This window comes from Triticum urartu, chromosome 3A (genome assembly GCF_056163025.1).
Source record: "Triticum urartu cultivar PI428250 chromosome 3A, HENAU_Tu73, whole genome shotgun sequence".
Classification (NCBI taxonomy): Eukaryota; Viridiplantae; Streptophyta; class Magnoliopsida; order Poales; family Poaceae; genus Triticum; species Triticum urartu.
In genome coordinates this window covers 579,841,624-579,860,633 of record NC_141875.1, presented here as the reverse complement: position 1 = coordinate 579,860,633, position 19,010 = coordinate 579,841,624, and the positions used below count along the sequence as shown (strand labels likewise).

Genomic DNA, 19,010 nt, shown 5'->3' with positions numbered 1-19,010 from the left:
CATGGAGCCGAAGTTCGAGCACACCTCCATGGTGCTCTCGAACTTGGTGCGGTCACCAGCCGACCACCCGAGAAAGAAAGCCCTCCAGCCAATACCTCAAGGGAAGGGATTGGCGTTGGAGCTGGAGCTAGAGCTCATGGCGATGGGGAGGAGGAAGGTTGACAGTGAGAGAAGAGAGAGGGGGTGGGTATAAGTAGTGGTGGGCAGGGTGAGTAAATATAGAGGGATGGAGAGGAGGAGAAGAGTGACAGTCATGTTGTTTTAACTACATGCTCTTCAATTAGCCATGAACTGCTCTTCAATTAGCTATGAACTCTGTGTTGTGCTTGACTCCATGAATTGTGTGCAGATCGAGAAGAGTAATGAGATGAGCACGGAGGTGCTCCTGGCCCTTGACAACAAGGGCAAGCAGCCCCTTCACCCAATGCCCGATAGGATTGTGCTGCCGCCCACCGCCGAGGAAGACCCGAAGACGCCTGAGGGTGGCGACGACAAGGGCATGGAGGAGCCTCCCAGCAACAAGCGCCGCAACTACAACCACTATCATCAGGAGAATGTCCGAACTCACTTCTGCAAGGTCATCCTTGCACCGAAGCTTGAGTGCATCCCCATGCCCCTGGACTTCACCAAGCACTTCGTCGCGGTGCCGACGGAGTTCAAGCTCAGGAACAACACCGACTGCTTCTAGAAGGTGACGGTCAATCTGATGAATGGCAGGGTGACCCTGGATCATGGTTGGACCACCTACGTAGGCGTTCATCAGATCAAGATCGGCTACATGGTGACGTTCAAGCTCCTCACTCCCGACACCCTCAAGGTCATCATATTTGACAGCGATGGCATTGAGGTCGTCAACAAGTGCGGGAAGCACGACGAAGCCTTCACTGCCAAGGAGTAGGGCCGGGCCACCTCTTTCCAGCGTACTATCGAGTCTGCTTTGAACATGTTTATGGTTTATGCGTTGAACTGTTATGGAGTGTTCTACTGCTTATATCTGAATTATGCTAGTTGATACTCTGTTGTGCTTATGATGTGTGAGGGAGTCCTGGATTAGGGGGTCCTCGGACAGCCAGACTATATACTTTGGCCGGACTGTTGGACTATGAAGATACAAGATTGAAGACTTAGTCCCGTGTCCAGGTGGGACTCTCCTTTGCGTGGAAGGCAAGCTTGGCAATTCGGATATGTGGATCTCCTCCCTTATAACCGACTCTGTGTAACCCTAGCCCCCTCCGGTGTCTATATAAACTAGAGGGTTTAGTCCGTAGGACGACAACAATCATAATCATAGGCTAGCTTCTAGGGTTTAGCCTCTACGATCTCGTGGTAGATCAACTCTTGTAATACTTATATCATCAAGATCAATCAAGCAGGAAGTAGGGTATTACCTCTATCGAGAGGGCCCGAACCTGGGTAAACATTGTGTCCCCCGCCTCCTGTTACCATCAGCCTTAGATGCACAGTTCGGGACCCCCTACCCGAGATCCACCGGTTTTGACACCGACATTGGTGCTTTCATTGAGAGTTCCACTGCGCCGTCACGATAAAGGCTAGACGGCTCCTTCGATCATCGGCAATGATGTGATCCAGGGTGAGGTTTTTCTCCCCGGACAGATCTTCGTATTCGGCGACCTCGTACTGCGGGCCAACTCGCTTGGCCATCTGGAGCAGATCTAGAGCTACGCCCCTGGCCATCAGGTCAGGTTCGGAAGCTTGAACTATATTGCCGACATCCGCGGAGACTTGATCTTCGACGGATTCGAGCCCATGTCAGGTGCGCTGCACAGTCACGATGAGCGTGACTTAGCTCTGCCGTCGGACAGTGTTCGGGAGATCACACCTGTGGCTACTCCGTCCCTCAATCCGGAGCAGATCGTGCCATCCGAGGATGGGTGGGTAGACCCCGCCACGGAGGCCGCACACTCAGCGGTCAAGCCGATAATCCTTCCCATGGGCACGAGTGCCCATGGGCACCCGACCCGAATGGGTAGGGTATGGGTCGTCGACTTCGCCCATGGGTCTTACCCATGGGTAACCCGATTAGTCGTGGGTAGGGTATGGCCATGGAATCATGCCCATGGGTTACCCATGGGTCGCCCGATTTATTATGAATTAAATATTTCTTTTATTTTACATGATAAATACATTTTTTAGGACAAATGTGCACTAATTATGCCTAACGATGCAACCATCTTGCTTATATTCCTTCTATTCTAGTTGACATCCATGTCGTCTTATTTCATTTTGTTTTAAAGGGCTTGCATATTGCCTTTTCACTGATCCACACGCTGGAGTATTTGGGCCTATACACATGAATTAAGTGTTGGCCTATATGGCAAATGTGTAATATGTCCTGTGGGGCCTCTAAAGGCCGAAAGCCCACGTAAAAAGTCTCTGCTGCCTAGCGTACGTAACACTGAGCAACTCTTCTTTAGTACCACCTCTCTTAGTGAATGGCATGCGAGGTGGAGCTCTGCCTATAAAACATATGCAGCTTGTAGTTCATTCGGAGAAAACACTTGGCCATCTAAACAAATACTTAGACCTAGGCAGAGTGCAAGGCGTGTGTTGATTTAATAGTATAAATAAAATAAAATCAATATTTGTTTGAAGCCCGATGGGTGCCCTATAGGGTCGCGTTACTCGCCGGGTTCGGGCATGGGTCTCACTCCAGACCCATGGGGAGGGTCGTGGGCAGGAGGTGCACCCGATAAGGTATCCGGGCATGGGTCTGGAAAGGGTTCACCCGATCAAACCCGACCCGATTGCCAGGCTGACTCAGCGGCGATAGAGCCGAATACTGACTTCACCTCCTATGAGACCTGTGTTACCAGGCCCTTGGATTCGTCCCCGGCCATAGGCTCTGAACCGCTTGCGTCCGTGCCTATCGAATCTGACTGGGCAGCGATCATGGAGTTTACCTCTGCGGATATCTTTCCGCACTCGCCCTTGGGCGACATGCCAAATTCATTGAGGTCTCTCTCCTTGTCAGGAGACCCTTGGACGAACTATGTCCGGCTTGAGTGGGAAGCGGACGACGAAATTCATTCCCCACCCACCACCCACTTAATAGCAACTGTCGACGACTTAACCGACATGCCTGATTTCGGCTCTGAAGACATCGACGGTATGGACGACGATGCAGGAGAAGAATAGGAACCACCGCCCATAGGGCGCTGGACAGCCACCTCATCATATGATATATACATGGTGGACACCCCCAAAGAAAGCAATGGCAATAAGGCAACGGAGGATAACCCCCTCAAGAAGCAATCTAAGCACCGGCGTCATCGACGCCGCTCTAAGCCCCGCCATAGCAAAAGCAGCGATACCGTCACAAGAGACAATAACGCTGCGGACAGGGCCGAAGATGAAGACAATCCCCTCCAGCCAGGCTTCGAGCAGGTGGATGGGCAAGCGAGCCCTAAGGAACAGGCGACAAACAGAGAACCAGGGGATGACAATTATATGCCCCTCTCCGAAGACGAGGTGAGCCTCGGCGACGAAGAATTCATCGTGCCTGAGGATCCCGTCGAGCAGGAGCGCTTCAAGCGCCGGCTTATAGCCACAGCAAAAAGCCTGAAGAAAAAGCAGCAACAGCTTCAAGTTGATCAAGGTCTGCTAACTAGATGGACCGAGGTCCTTGCAGCCGAGGAATACGAACCCAAGCGCCCAACCAAAAGTTACCCAAAGTGCAGGTTGCTACCCCAACTCGAGGATGAAGCATTAAAGCCTACACTACCAGCGTATGATGCGGCTGACCGGCCACCTCGTGGCCAAGACAGAGCGGCATATCAACCCGAAGTCCAGCCCGCACCCCGTCGCCAGTCAAACAAAAACACCAAGTCACGGGGCTACACGCAGGACCTGCGAGATGTATTGGAAAACAAAGCAAGACATATAAGATCGATCTACGGATCGCGGGGGCGTGCCCCAACGTGTGACGACGACCGTCACGCCAGATATACTAAAAAAAAAAATCCGGCCAGGCCGAATACACCAGACAAGACTCGTATGAATTGGGTCGTGATATAGCCCAGCACAGAGGCACCGCACACCCCCTATGCTTCACTGACGAAGTAATGGATTATGAATTCCTAGAAGGGTTTAAACCCGTGAACATTGAATCATATGATGGTACTACAGACCCCGCAGTATGGATAGAGGATTTCTTCCTCCACATTCACATGGCCCGCGGGGATGATCTACACGCCATCAAGTATCTCCCACTAAAACTCAAAGGGTCGGCTCGACATTGGCTGAATAGCTTGCTGGCAAACTCCATCGGAAGTTGGGAGAACCTGGCAGACGCATTCCTAGACAACTTCCAGGGCACTTATGTGCGACCACCGGATGCTGATGATTTAAGTCACATAACACAACAGCCTGGAGAGTCAGCCGGGAAATTCTGGACTCGGTTTCTAACTAAAAAGAACCAAATTGTCGACTGTCCGGATGCCGAAGCCCTAGCGGCCTTTAAACATAACATCCATGACGAGTGGCTTGCCCGACATCTTGGTCGAGAGAAGCCAAAATCCATGGCAGCCCTCACGACACTCATGACCCGCTTTTGCGTGGGCGAGGATAGCTGGTTGGCCCGTAGCAACAACACAACAAGCAATCCTGGCACATCAGAGGCCAGAGATAGCAACGGCAAAACCCGACGCAACAAACACAAGCGTGGCAAAAATGGTGAAAACGCTGAAGATACGGCAGTCAATGCCGGATTTAGTGGCTCTAAGTCCGGTCAGCGGAAAAGGCCATTCAAAAATGACAATTCGGGCCCGTCCAGTTTGGACCGCATACTCGACTGTTCATGCCAAATTCATGGCACCCCAGGAACACCAGCCAATCATACCAACATAGAATGCTGGGTCTTCAAACAAGCCAACAGGTCAGGTGCCGGAAACAAAGAGAAGGGGTCTCAAAGCGATGATAGCGACGATGAGCCCAGATCACCGACTACAGGAGGGCAAAAGAAATTCCCCCCGCAGATCCAAACGATGAACGTGGTAAACGCCACCCACACTCCCAACCCGGACCGGGTGCGCACCCTTAGGGGTGCCAACTTAACGGAACCAGTCGTTCCAAAATAAAAACTAGGGCCGATCACCTTCAACCGCACGGATCATCCGGTTAACACCAATTAGGGCAATTCAGCCGCACTAGTCCTCGACCCAATAATTGACGGGATCCACCTCACACGAGTCCTTATGGACGGAGGCAGCAGTCTAAACCTGCTTTACCAGGACACCGTGTGCAAGATGGGCATCGATCATTCGGTGATCAAGCCCACTAAAGCCACCTTTAGAGGTATTATACCAGGTGTGGAGGCCAGCTGTACGGGCTCCATCGCCCTTCAGGTAGTCTTCGGATCACCGGACAATTACCGTGCCGAAGAGTTAATCTTCGACATCGTCCCCTTTCGCAGTGATTATCAGGCACTGCTCGGACGAACTGCGTTCGCTCGATTCAACGCGGTGCCACATTATGCCTACCATAAGCTCAAGATGCCCGGTCCGTGCGGCGTCATCACGGTTAATGGCAAGGCCGAACTCCCCCTCGGTACAGAAGAGTATACCGCTGCTTTAACAGCAGAAGCAATGAGCGGCACCTTTCAATCGAACCTCGAGTCGACGGCCAAGCTCCCGGACACCACCAAAGGACTCCGAACTACTTCGCGGCAGGATAGCCTGGCTCATCTAGAGCTCAATTAAACACTGCGGCGAAAGCCAGAACAAGCCACATGCCGTGGCTCAACCGCTCCGCAGCACACAAACACATCTTGCATTTTCCGTATAGGTTCATTTTTGCCCAGGCAAGGACCGGCGACATGGAAACAACTCGAACGCGCAAGGGAACTCTTAGATATTCCCCTCGATAACCATCCGACTGCACTCCGGATCCGCACACAGCTTCTTCCCGCCTGGTCTCAGTATGTTCCGTAGTCACTTTCTCTTTTTTATTACTTTATATGTACTCATACGCATCGACGTACTATTTAAATACGACATGTGGATTTATATGACGCTTATCTGCCGTTATCTCTTATTAAAATTCTTTTGTCAAATGGCATCCATACACCGCGATATGCCTTAAATATGCTAGGGGCTTTGTTTTACCCATAATACGACAATAAAGTCCGAACACCTTCATGGTAGTTCGGCACCCCAAACTTATAGCATTATATGCATTAGCTCTGAATCATGTCTTGGGTCAAATGTTGGGTTTGCCCGGCTCCCATGTCTTGCTGCCTTACGTTCCGCTATATCGGCTAAGGCGGCACAGGGAGAACTACTGCGATTGTGTCCCGGTTCTTCCGGACGAGCACCTCAGTAGAGAAAGCCGAAAACTGGCTGTCATGATACGGCGAGAGCTGGTCAGCTGTTCGAGAGGTTACTAAATCTTGAAGGATTTATCCCGCATAATTCCATAACCAATGCAGCATGCGACGGATCGGCTTTTCGTCCGATCAGGTGCTTATAGAGCCCCTCGTGCGGTCTTCCGAACACCAGGGGCTGCGCCTACCTTCCTTTCCTAAAGCTCCTATGGCTAAGTGAGAGTGATAAAGCCCTATACGCTACATGAATCATCTACTTTGCCGTCTGCCAAGGCGGACGACAAAGGCACGGAAGGCGGACGACAAAGGCCTTTGTCGTCTGCCACGGACGGCAAAAGGCGCCGGCAAAGAAAGGATCAGCAAATACCTTCTTTGCCGTCTGCTTCCTGACGCGGACGGCAAAGGAGCCTTTGCCATCAGCGGCGGACGGCAAAGAAAGCCGACGACAATAAATTCGTTGTTAGTCCGTTAGGTGGCTAACGACAGTCTTTGCCGTCCGTGGCTGACAATAAAGAGCATCAGGCCTTTGCCATCTGCCACTGTAGGCAAATTGACCAAATGGTCAGCTGCCAGGAAACACAGGTGGTTGCCACGTGGCTTCTTTGCCGTCCGCGCCGGACGGCAAAGAGCCCGTTGCCATCGGTGGCAGACGGCAAAGAGCCTGCATTGCCTCTTTTTTTTTTTCTGTTTTTTCTTATACCCAACCATTTTCACAACAAATAGATGATACATATATATTTTTCACATGGCAAGTTCACAAAAAACATATGAGATATCCAACACATATAATTTCATCATACATGCATAGTTCCATCAACCATACATAGCAAGTTCCACATACATGCATCCAACCATACAGATTACAATAGTGTCATCCTACCATACATGCATAGTTCATCGATACAAAAGAAGCATAGTTCATCCAAACAAGCACTCCATCTATGCAAGCTTCCATGAAGCGAATGAATTCTGCAAAATGGGAAATAAGAAAGTTAGAAGAAGAAGATTAACAGAAGAAGAAGAAAATGAAGAAGAAGAAGAATATATGACATTTATGAGCTAATTTAGGTGAAATTGATCGTTTGTGAGCTAACATAGGTGAAATGGATCGTTTATGAGCTAACCTAGGTGAAATGGATCGCTTATGAGCTAACTTAGGTAAAATGCATCATTTTAGAGCTAACCTAGGTAAGATGGATCATTTGGAGCTAACCTAGGTAAGATGGGTCATTTTAGAGCTAACTTGGGTAAAATGGATCATTTATGAGCTAAGTAAGGTAAAATGGGTCATTTTAGAGCTAACTTAGGTAAAATGGATCGTTTATGAGCTAACTAAGGTAAAATGGATCATTTTAGAACTAACTTAGGTAAAATGGATCGTTTATGAGCTAACTAAGCTAATTATGCCATTTTTGACATAAGTAAGCTAAGTACATGCCATTGTTGAGCAAACCTAGTTAACTAAGCATATTAGAGCTAACTTTGGTCATTTTGGAGGAAACAAAGCTAAGTATAGATCGTTTTAGAGCTAACTTAGGTAAAATGGATGGTTTTCAAGGTCAGTAAGCTTATTAAGTCATTTTGGAGGAAATAAAGCCAAGTCTAGGTTTTTATGCATTTGTTAAGCAAAACACTAGAGAAACTTACCGTGATCATGGAGGTGTGGGAGCGGGCTGGCTCGTGCCGGTACCTGGAGAAGGATCGTGCGATGCTTGTCTGGAGTTACACTGCACCAAAGATCATTTCCAATGTCTCGTTAGCTTGATGACACTCAAATGTTAAGACTAGCAAGTAGTGTCCATTCAAATTAAACTCACCGTCGTCCCAGGAGCAATCACTGGCATCGGCGGAGTGGTCTGACCGGACTTCTCGCACACAGACTGCACATTTGGTTTTGACGACTTAGTCATACTAGTTAGTAATGAGACAAACACTAAATGAATGTTTTGGCTAATCAGCAGAAGAAACTTACCACAAGGAGCTCGTACATTGCCCTTGCCTGCATGTCATTCCATGCCCTCTCCTCCTCCAACATCTTTGTTGTCCTCTCCTCCAACTCCTGCTGCCTCTCCGCCGCCTCCGACAGAAGTTTCTCCGTTCTATCTCTCTCACTCTGTATAGCAACCTGCAACACCACTCCTCATTAGCATTTATAATCATTGATGGAAGCGCACACAATGTAATGGAGAAAGATAGCTGAGTACGTATAACTAACCTTGAAGGCGAGTTGGACTGGCCGTTCACGAGGCCTTATCTCAGGAGCGGATCTCTACTGGCGCGCCTTGATCTCCGAGAGAGTTCTAGGACAACGGATAAGTCCATCTCCAATGGCTATCGAGCCATGGGACCTCCCGCCACCAGCTATCATCACCAGCTCTGGATCAATGGGACCCTGGATCGGGTTAAAGTCCTCCCCTTTCCTCGCCTTCCCTTGATCTCTATATTTCATGAGCTTGTCGTGGGAGGAGATGTTTATGAAGTTGTTTGCATCATCGAGGTCAGACGGAGCGAATGCCTTGACTTTCTTGTAAGAGGTAGTATGGGCCATGACATAGAGGTCGTACACCTCTGGCACCTTATCCATCATATTGTAGCGTGCCTGAAAGAGAGAAACAACGCAAATTAGTAATTAAAGGGCTCAAGCTAGCATGATGAATAAATTGCATGAATCGTGAAGAAAACCACATACCCAGTTCCGCCCGAACTGATATAAGTTGGAGCTGCCTTGATGGTGTGGCACACCTTTCATTTGGGCACGTTTGTCCTTGGCCGTGTTGTGGATGGCTAGCCATTCTTTTGAGCACCACTCATTGACCAACACCTCCCAACAATCCATCTGATCCACACACCATCTCGAAGGCGCCTAAGTTAACAAATAGAAACTTGAGCGCTACAGCTATGAATTACTAAATGAAGGAAGTAAGTACAAGGCCTTAAGAATTACCTTCATGTATTGCTCCTTACTCAGGAACTTCTCGCGGCACGCCAGCTTGGGTTCTTGATACCACACAAGGTGTAGTAGTCTCGAACAGCCTGCACCCAAGCCTCATGCCGTAAGTTCTTTAGTAGGCGCTTGCAGACGTTTTCGATAACATTTGCCGCCTCCTCCTTGTATCCCTCCTCACACCTGTAGAATGTCTGCAATCAAGTGAGACAATATTGATTAGTACAATTAATAACTAGCTAGTTGAAGATTTTTAATTATGTAAAGGAGAAATTACCCAGAACTTTCTGATCACCACGTCTGCCCTCGTGTCGCACAAGACACCATCAATAATCTCACTCGGTGGGGCCGGGGCAGCCAAGTAGTGCTCCCAACTCAATCCAAGCTTTGGAAGCCGACCCTCACCGGGCAACGTGAAAAACCCTGGGAAGTTTTGCCGGCAAAGCACTCCAAGGACAGAGTTGGGCCGGTGGACCTTCTCATGGTGGTCCTAACCCCTGTAGCATGACAAGGCCAACACATTAGATATTTGAAGAAACATGAATGTAGAAGGTACAAAAATATTAAATGCACTCACCTCTCCCCATCAGGGAAAATCAACCACCTCTGCTCGCGGGTCGCCGGCACGGACGGGAGCCGTGTACAACCACGCTGGTAGACGGTGCCCCCTCCTCCTCAATATCAGTCGGCTCCCCGCCATCATCAACATGGCCACTCGGCCCCTCAGGCTAATCCGGCCAGGTACCCCATCCAGACGTGTGCTCGTCCGTGGTCTCGTGTGCCCAACTATCGTGGGCCGAAGGCCCGTGGACCCAAGGCTCGTGGACCGGAGTCCGTGTAGCCTCCTCCTCGGACGAGTCCACCCTAGTAGTCATGTGGTCGGGGTGTCGGGGTCAGGGTGTCGGGGTCGGGGTCGGGGTCGGGGTGTGGTGTCAGGGGTGGGGTCGGGGTGTCGGGGTCGGGGTGCCGTGTCGGAGTCGGGGTGCTGTTTCGGGGTCTGGGTGTCGGGGGTCGGGGTGTGGTGTCAGGTGATACGTCTCCGTCGTATCTATTAATTTTGATTGTTCCATGCCAATATTCTACAACTTTCATATACTTTTGGCAACTTTTTATACTATTTTTGGGACTAACATATTGATCCAGTGCCTAGTGCCAGTTCCTGTTTGTTGCACGTTTTTTGTTTCGCAGAATATCCATATCAAACGGAATAAAAACCGATGGAGATTTTTTTGGAATATATATGATTTTTGGGAAGAAAAATCCATGCAAGACGATGCTCGAGGGGCCCACGAGGCAGGGGCGCGCCCCAGGGGGCAGGTGCGCCCCTGACCCTCGTGGCCACCCCGTAAGGCGGTTGATGCCCTTCTTTCGCTGCAAGAAAGCAAATTTCCGGATAGAGATCGTGTCAAAATTTCAGCCCAATCGGATTCACGGATCTCCGGGAATATAAGAAACGGTGAAAGGGTAGAATCTGAGAACGCGGAAACAGAGAGAGACAGATCCAATCTCGGAGGGTTTCTCGCCCCTCCCGTGCCATGGAGGCCATGGACAAGAGGGGAAACCCTTCTCCCATCTAGGGAGGAGGTGAAGGAAGAAGAAGAAGGAGGGGGGCTCTCTCCCCCTCGCTTCCGGTGGCACCAGAGTGCCACCGGGGGCCATCATCATCACCGCGATCTACACCAACACCTCCGCCATCTTCACCAACATCTCCATCACCTTCCCCCCTCTATCTACAACGATCCACTCTCCCGCAACCCGCTGTACCCTCTAGTTGAACATGGTGCTTTATGCTTCATATTATTATCCAATGATGTGTTGCCATCCTATGATGTCTGAGTAGATTTTTGTTGTCCTATCAGTGGTTGATGAATTGCTATGATTGATTTAATTTGCTTGTGGTTATGTTGCCGTCCTTTGGTGCCCATCATATGATTGCGCGCGTGGATCAAACCCTAGGGTTAGTTGTATGTTGATAAGACCATGTATTGGAGGGCAAGAGTGACAGAAGCTTCAACCTAGCATAGAAATTGATGGATACGGGATTGAAGGGGGACCAATATATATTAATGCTATGGTTGGGTTTTACCTTAATGAACGTTACTAGTTGCGGATGATTGCTAATAGTTCCAATCATAAGTGCATAGAATTCCAAGTCAGGGATGACATGCTAGCAGTGGCCTCTCCCACATAATACTTGTTATCGGTCTAGTAAAGTAGTCAATTGCTTAGGGGCAGTTTCGCAACTCCTACCACCACTTTTCCACACTCGCTATATTTACTTTATTGCTTCTTTACTTACAACAGCCCCTACTTTTTATTTACATACTCTTTATTATCTTGCAAACCTATCCAACAACACCTACAAAGTACTTCTAGTTTCATACATGTTCTAGGTAAAGTGAACGTCAAGCGTGCGTAGAGTTGTATCGGTGGTCGATAGAACTTGAGGGAATATTTGTTCTGCCTTTAGCTCCTCGTTGGGTTCGATACTCTTACTTATCAAAAACTGTTGAGATCCCATATACTTGTGGGTTATCAAGACCTTTTTCTGGCGCCGTTGCCAGGGAGCAATAGCGTGGGGTGAATATTCTCGTGTGTGCTTGTTTGCTTTATCACTAAGTAATTTTTATTTGCTGTTCTTAGTTGTTCTCTATCTTTAGTTATGGATATGGAGAACGAAATACCAAAAAAAATTAGGTGTACTTGCTACTCATGAAGATGGGGAACCTCCTAAAACCCTCGATGCTGGTTATGTGAAAAATATTATGTACTACTTTAATAATCCTGAGAAAACCCCATTCAATTATGTAATGGGAGTAACGATGGATCAACGTGAATACTTTAGGGATTACCGCTTGACACAAAAAGGGAAACTATTATGGGATCAAATTCATATATTGAATTAGTATGCTAGGCAACTATGCTTGAGATATGATTATACTTGTTGCTCTAAGGTGAAGGCTCCACACCTTCCCTTTTCATGTGAATTTAATGATAATGAAACCTTAGCTTCTTATGCTAATGGTATACATGATTACTATGATGTGGAACAAATAGAAGAATTTATTGCTTTTAAGGGTGCTTATGAAATTGAATCTTTGTTTGAAAAGCATGAAGCTTATGATGATGATGTTTATAGGCCTGAAAATTTAGCTATCTTAAAATATTGCTATGATAATTATGAATATAATTCCTATATTAATGCGCTTATTGAGAAAGTCTCCGCTGTCCAAGAAGAGACTAATATTTTGCAGGAGTCTATGGAAGAAGAAATTGATGAAACTGTGAGCTCATTGGATGAAAAAGATGAGGAGGAGAGCGAAGAACAAAAGGAGGAAGAGCGGATTAGCTACCCGTGCCCACCTTCTAATGAGCATAACTCTTCAATTCATACATTGTTTAATTTCCCTTCATGCTTACCGGAGGGTGATTGCTATGATGACTGTTATGATCCCATTGATTCTTTTGAAATATCCCTTTTTGATGATGCTTGTGGCCAAGATGCCAATATGAATTATGCTTATGGAGATGAACTTGCTATAGTTCCTTATGTTAAACATGAAATTGTTGCTATTGCACCCACACATGATAGTCCTATTATCTTTTTGAATTCTCCAAACTACACCATATCGGAGAAGTTTGCTCTTATTAAGGAATATATTGATTGGTTGCCTTTTACCGTTGCACATGATGATTTTGATGAATATAATATGCATGTGCTTGCTGCTCTTACTTGCAATTATTATGAGAGAGGAACTATATCTCCACCTCTCTATGTTTCCCATATGATAAAATTGCAAGAAACTGTTTATACTATGCATTGGCCTTTACTTTGTGTGCATGAATTGTTCTTTTATGACATGCCGATGCATAGGAAGAGAGTTAGACTTCGTCATTAAATGATATATGTTACCTTGTGCTCACCACTAAATTACAAATCGTTGTTAATTAAATTTGGCTTTGATATACCTTGGGATCCGGGTGGATCCATTAATTGAGCACTATATGAAGGAAATATGCCCTAGAGGCAATAATAAAGTTATTATTTATTTCCTTATATCATGATAAATGTTTATTATTCATGCTAGAATTGTATTAACCGGAAACACAATACATGTGTGAATATATAGACAAACATAGTGTCACTAGTATGCATCTACTTGACTAGCTCGTTGATCAAAGATGGTTATGTTTCCTAACCATAGACATGAGTTATCATTTGATTAACGGGATCACATCATTAGGAGAATGATGTGATTGACTTGACCCATTTCGTTAGCTTAGCGCTTGATCATTTAGTTTGTTGCTATTGCTTTCTTCATGACTTATACATGTTCCTATGACTATGAGATTATGCAACTCCCGTTTACCGGAGGAACACTTTGTGTGATACCAAACGTCACAACGTAACTGTGTAATTATAAAGCTGCTCTACAGGTGTCTCCGAAGGTACTTGTTGGGTTGGCGTATTTCGAGATTAGGATTTGTGACTCCGATTGTCGGAGAGGTATCTCTGGGCCCACTCGGTAATACACATCACTTAAGCCTTGCAAGCATTGCAACCAATGAGTTAGTTGTGGGATGATGTATTACGGAACAAGTAAAGAGACATGCCGGTAACGAGATTGAACTAGGTATTGAGATACCGACGATCGAATCTCGGGCAAGTAACATACCGATGACAAAGGGAACAATGTATGTTGTTATGCGGTTTGACCGATAAAGATCTTCGTAGAATATGTAGGAGTCAATATGAGCATCCAGGTTCTGCATTGGTTATTGACCGGAGACGTGTCTCGGTCATGTCTACATAGTTCTCGAACCCGTAGGGTCCGCACGCTTAAAGTTTGATGACGGTTATATTATGAGTTTATGTGTTTTGATGTACCGAAGGTAGTTCGGAGTCCCGGATGAGATCGGGGACATGACGAGGAGTCTCGAAATGGTCGAGATGTAAAGATCGATATATTGGACGACTATATTCGGACATCGGAAAGGTTCCGAGTGATTCGGGTATTTATCGGAGTCTCGGGGAGTTACGGGAATTCGCTGGGGAGTGTATGGGCCTTATTGGGCTTTAGGGGAAAGAGAGAGAGGCAGGCCGCGCGCCCCCAAGGCCTAGTCCGAATTGGACTAGGGGGAAGGGCTGCGCCCCCTCCTTCCTTCTCTTCTCTTTTCCCTTTCCTTCTCTCCTACTCCTACTACTTGGAAGGGCTCCTAGTTCTACTAGGAAAAAGGGGAATTCTACTCCCGGTGGGAGTAGGACTCCCCTAGGGCGTGCCATAGAGAGGGCCGGCCCCTCCCCTCCTCCACTCCTTTATATACGTGGCCAGGGGGCACCCCATAGAAAAAACAATTGATCATTTGATCTTTTAGCCGTGTGCGGTGCCCCCCTCCACCATAGTCCACCTCGATAATACTGTAGCGGTGCTTAGGCGAAGCCCTGCGTTGGTAGAACATCATCATCGTCACTGATGACCCACAAGTATAGGGGATCTATCATAGTCCTTTCGATAAGTAAGAGTGTCGAACCCAACGAGGAGCAGAAGGAAATGATAAGTGGTTTTTAGCAAGGTATTCTCTGCAAGTACTGAAATAAGTGGTAATAGATAGTTTTTTGATAAGATAAATTGTAACGAGCAACAAGTAACAAAAGTAAATAAAGTTCAGCAAGGTGGCCCAATCCTTTTTGTAGCAAAGGACAAGCCAGAACAAACTCTTATAATAGGAAAAGCTCTCCCGAGGACACATGGGAATATCGTCAAGTTAGTTTTCATCACGTTCATATGATTCGCGTTCGGTACTTTGATAATTTGATATGTGGGTGGACCGGTGCTTGGGTGCTGTTCTTACTTGAACAAGCATCCCACTTATGATTAACCTCTATTGCAAGCATCCGCAACTACAACAAAAGTATTAAGGTAAACCTAACCATAGCATGAAACATACGGATCCAAATCAGCCCCTTACGAAGCAACGCATAAACTAGGGTTTAAGCTTCTGTCACTCTAGCAACCCGTCATCTACTTATTACTTACCAATGCCTTCCTCTAGGCCCAAATAATGGTGAAGTGTTATGTAGTCGACGTTCACATAACACCACTAGAGTCTAGACAACATACATCTTGTCAAAATATCAAACGAATACCAAATTCACATGACTACTAATAACAAGACTTCTCCCTTGTCCTCAGGAACAAACGTAATTACTCACAAAGCATATTCATGTTCATAATCAGAGGGGTAATAATATGCATATAGGATCTGAACATATGATCTTCCACCAGATAAACCAACTAGCATCAACTACAAGGAGTAATCAACACTACTAGCAACCTACTAGCACCAATCCCGGACTTTGAGACAAGAATTGGATACAAGAGATGAACTAGGGTTTGGAGATGAGATGGTGTTGGTGAAGATGTTGATGGATATTGCCCTCTCCCGATGAGAGGAGCGTTGGTGATGACGATGGTGATGATTTCCCCCTCCCGAAGGGAAGTATCCCCGGCAGAACAGCTTTGCCGGAGCTCTAGATTGGTTCCGCCAAGGTTCCGCCTCGTGGCGGCGGAGTCTTGTCCCGAAAAGTTCCCTCTTATTTTTTTTCTCATCGAAAGACTTCATATAGCAGAAGATGGACGTCGGAGACCCACCAGGGGGCCCACGAGGTAGGGGGGCGCGCCCCCCACCCTCGTGAGCAGGGTGTGGGCCCCTTGGCCTTCATCTTTGGCGAGGATTTTTCTTTATTTATTTTAAGATGTTCCGTGGAGTTTCAGGACTTTTGGAGTTGCGTAGAATAGGTCTCTAATATTTGCTCCTTTTCCAGCCCAGAATTCCAGCTGCCGGCATTCTCCCTCCTTATGTAAACCTTGTAAAATAAAAGAGAATAGCCATAAGTATTGTGACATAAAGTGAAATAACAGTCCATAATGCAATAAATATCGATATAAAAGCATGATGCAAAATGGACGTATCAGTCACCACGCCGTCATGGTGATGAAACTCTCCCTCAACACTCGGCTGGATCGGAGTTCAAGGGACGTCATCAGGCTGAACGTGTGCTGAACTCGGAGGTGCCATGCGTTCGGTACTTGATCGGTCGGATCGTGAAGACGTACGACTACATCAACCGTGTTATGCTAACGCTTCTGCTTTCGGTCTACGAGGGTACGTGGACAACACTCTCCCCTCTCGTTGCTATGCATCACCATGATCTTGCGTGTGCGTAGGAATTTTTTTGAAATTACTACATTCCCCAACAGTGGCATCCGAGCTAGGTTTTATGCGTTGATGTAATATGCACGAGTAGAACACAAGTGAGTTGTGGGCGATATAAGTCATACTGCTTACCAGCATGTCACACTTTGGTTCGGCAATATTGTTGGATGAAGCGGCCCGGACCGACATTACGCATACGCTTACGCGAGACTAGTTTTATGGCCGTGCTATGCACACAGGTGACTAGCGGGTGTCAGTTTCTCCAACTTTAGTTGAACCGAGTGTGGCTACGCCCAGTCTTTGAGAAGGTTAAAACAACACTAACTTGACAAACTATCATTGTGGTTTTGATGCGTAGGTAAGAACGGTTCTTGCTCAGCCCGTAGCAGCCACGTAAAATTTGCAACAACAAAGTAGAGGACGTCTAACTTGTTTTTGCAGGGCATGTTGTGATGTGATATGGTCAAGACATGATGCTAAATTCTATTGTATGAGATGATCATGTTTTGTAACCGAGTTATCGACAACTGGCAGGAGCCATATGGTTGTCGCCTTATTGTATGCAATGCAATCGCCCTGTAATGCTTTACTTTATCACTAAGCGGTAGCGATAGTCGTAGAAGCATAAGATTGGCGAGACGACAACGATGCTACGATGGAGATCAAGGTGTCGCGCCGGTGACAATGGTGATCATGACGGTGCTTCGGAGATGGAGATCACAAGCACAAGATGATGATGGCCATACCATATCACTTATATTGATTGCATGTGATGTTTATCTTTTATGCATCTTATCTTGCTTTGATTAATGGTAGCATTATAAGATGATCCCTCACTAAATTATCAAAGTATAAGTGTTCTCCCTGAGTATGCACCGTTGCGAAAGTTCTTCATGCTGAGACACCACGTGATGATCGGGTGTGATAGGCTCCACGTTCAAATACAGCGGGTGCAAAATAGTTGCACACGCGGAATACTCAGGTTAAACTTAACGAGCCTAGCATATAACAGATATGGCCTCGGAACACGGAGACCGAAAGGTCGAACATGAATCATATAGTAGATATGATCAACATAGTGATGTTCACCATTGAAACTACTCCATCTCACGTGTTGATCGGACTTGGTTTAGTTGAGATGGATCACATGATCACTTAGAAGATTAGATGGATGTCTATCTAAGTGGGAATTCTTAAGTAATATGATTAATTGAACTTAAATTTATCATGAACTTAGTACCTGATAGTATCTTGCTTGTCTATGTTGGTTGTAGATAGATGGCCCGTGCCGTTGTTCCGGTGAATTTTAATGTGTTCCTTGAGAAAGCAAAGTTGAAAGATGATGGTAGCAATTACACGGACTGGGTCCGTAACTTGAGGATTATCCTCATTGCTGCACAGAAAAGTTACGTCCTAGAAGCACTACTAGGTGTACCAACTGCGCCAGCAACTGCAGACATTGTGAATGCCTGGCAGTCACGTGTTGATGACTACTCGATAGTTCAGTGTGCCATGCTTTACGGCTTAGAACCGGGACTTCAACGACGTTTTGAATGTCATGGAGCATATGAGATGTTCCAGGAGTTGAATTTAATATTTCAAAAGAATGCCCGGATTGAGAGACATGAAGTCTCCAATAAGTTCTACAACTGCAAGATGGAGGAGAATAGTTCTGTCAGTGAACATATACTCAAGATGTTTGGGTACTGCAATCACTTGATTCAATTGGGAGTTAATCTTCCGGATGATAGCGTCATTGACAAAATTCTCTAATCACTACCACCAAGCTACAAGAGCTTCGTGATGAACTATAACATGCAAGGGATGGATAAGACGATTCTCGAGCTCTTCGCAATGCTAAAGGCTGCGGAGGTAGAAATCAAAAAGGAGCATCAAGTGTTGATGGTCAATAAGACCACCAGTTTCAAGAAAAAGGGCAAAGGGAAGAAGAAGGGGAACTTCAAGAAGAACAACAAGCAAGTTGCTGCTTAGGAGAAGAAACCTAAGTCTGGACCTAAGCCTGAGACTGAGTGCTTCTACTGCAAGCAGACTGGTCACTGGAAGCGGAACTGCCCCAAGTATTTGGCGGATAAGAAGGACGGCAAGGTGAACAAAGGTATATGTGATATACATGTTATTGATGTGTACCTTACTAATGCTTGCAGTAGCACCTAGGTATTTGATACTGGTTCTGTTGCTAATATTTGCAACTCGAAACAGGGGCTACAGATTAAGCGAAGATTGGCTAAGGACGAGGTGACAATGCGCGTGGGAAATGGTTCCAAAGTCTATGTGATCGCAGTCGGCACGCTACCTCTACATATCTACCTTCGGGATTAGTATTAGACCTAAATAATTATTATTTGGTGCCAGCGTTGAGCATGAACATTATATCTTGATCTTGTTTGATGTGAGACGGTTATTCATTTAAATCAGAGAATAATGGTTGTTCTATTTATATGAGTAATATCTTTTATGGTCATGCACCCTTGAAGAGTGGTCTATTTT

General features: G+C 46.5%; 2 pseudogenes; both read left to right on the top strand.

Annotated features, from left to right (window-relative positions):
* Positions 1-328: 328 nt before the first annotated feature.
* LOC147980620 (putative B3 domain-containing protein Os03g0621600) lies at positions 329-1,008 on the top strand (annotated as a pseudogene).
* Positions 1,009-17,780: 16,772 nt separating this feature from the next.
* On the top strand, positions 17,781-18,677 carry LOC147980619 (uncharacterized; annotated as a pseudogene).
* The last annotated feature ends 333 nt before the right edge of the window (positions 18,678-19,010 follow it).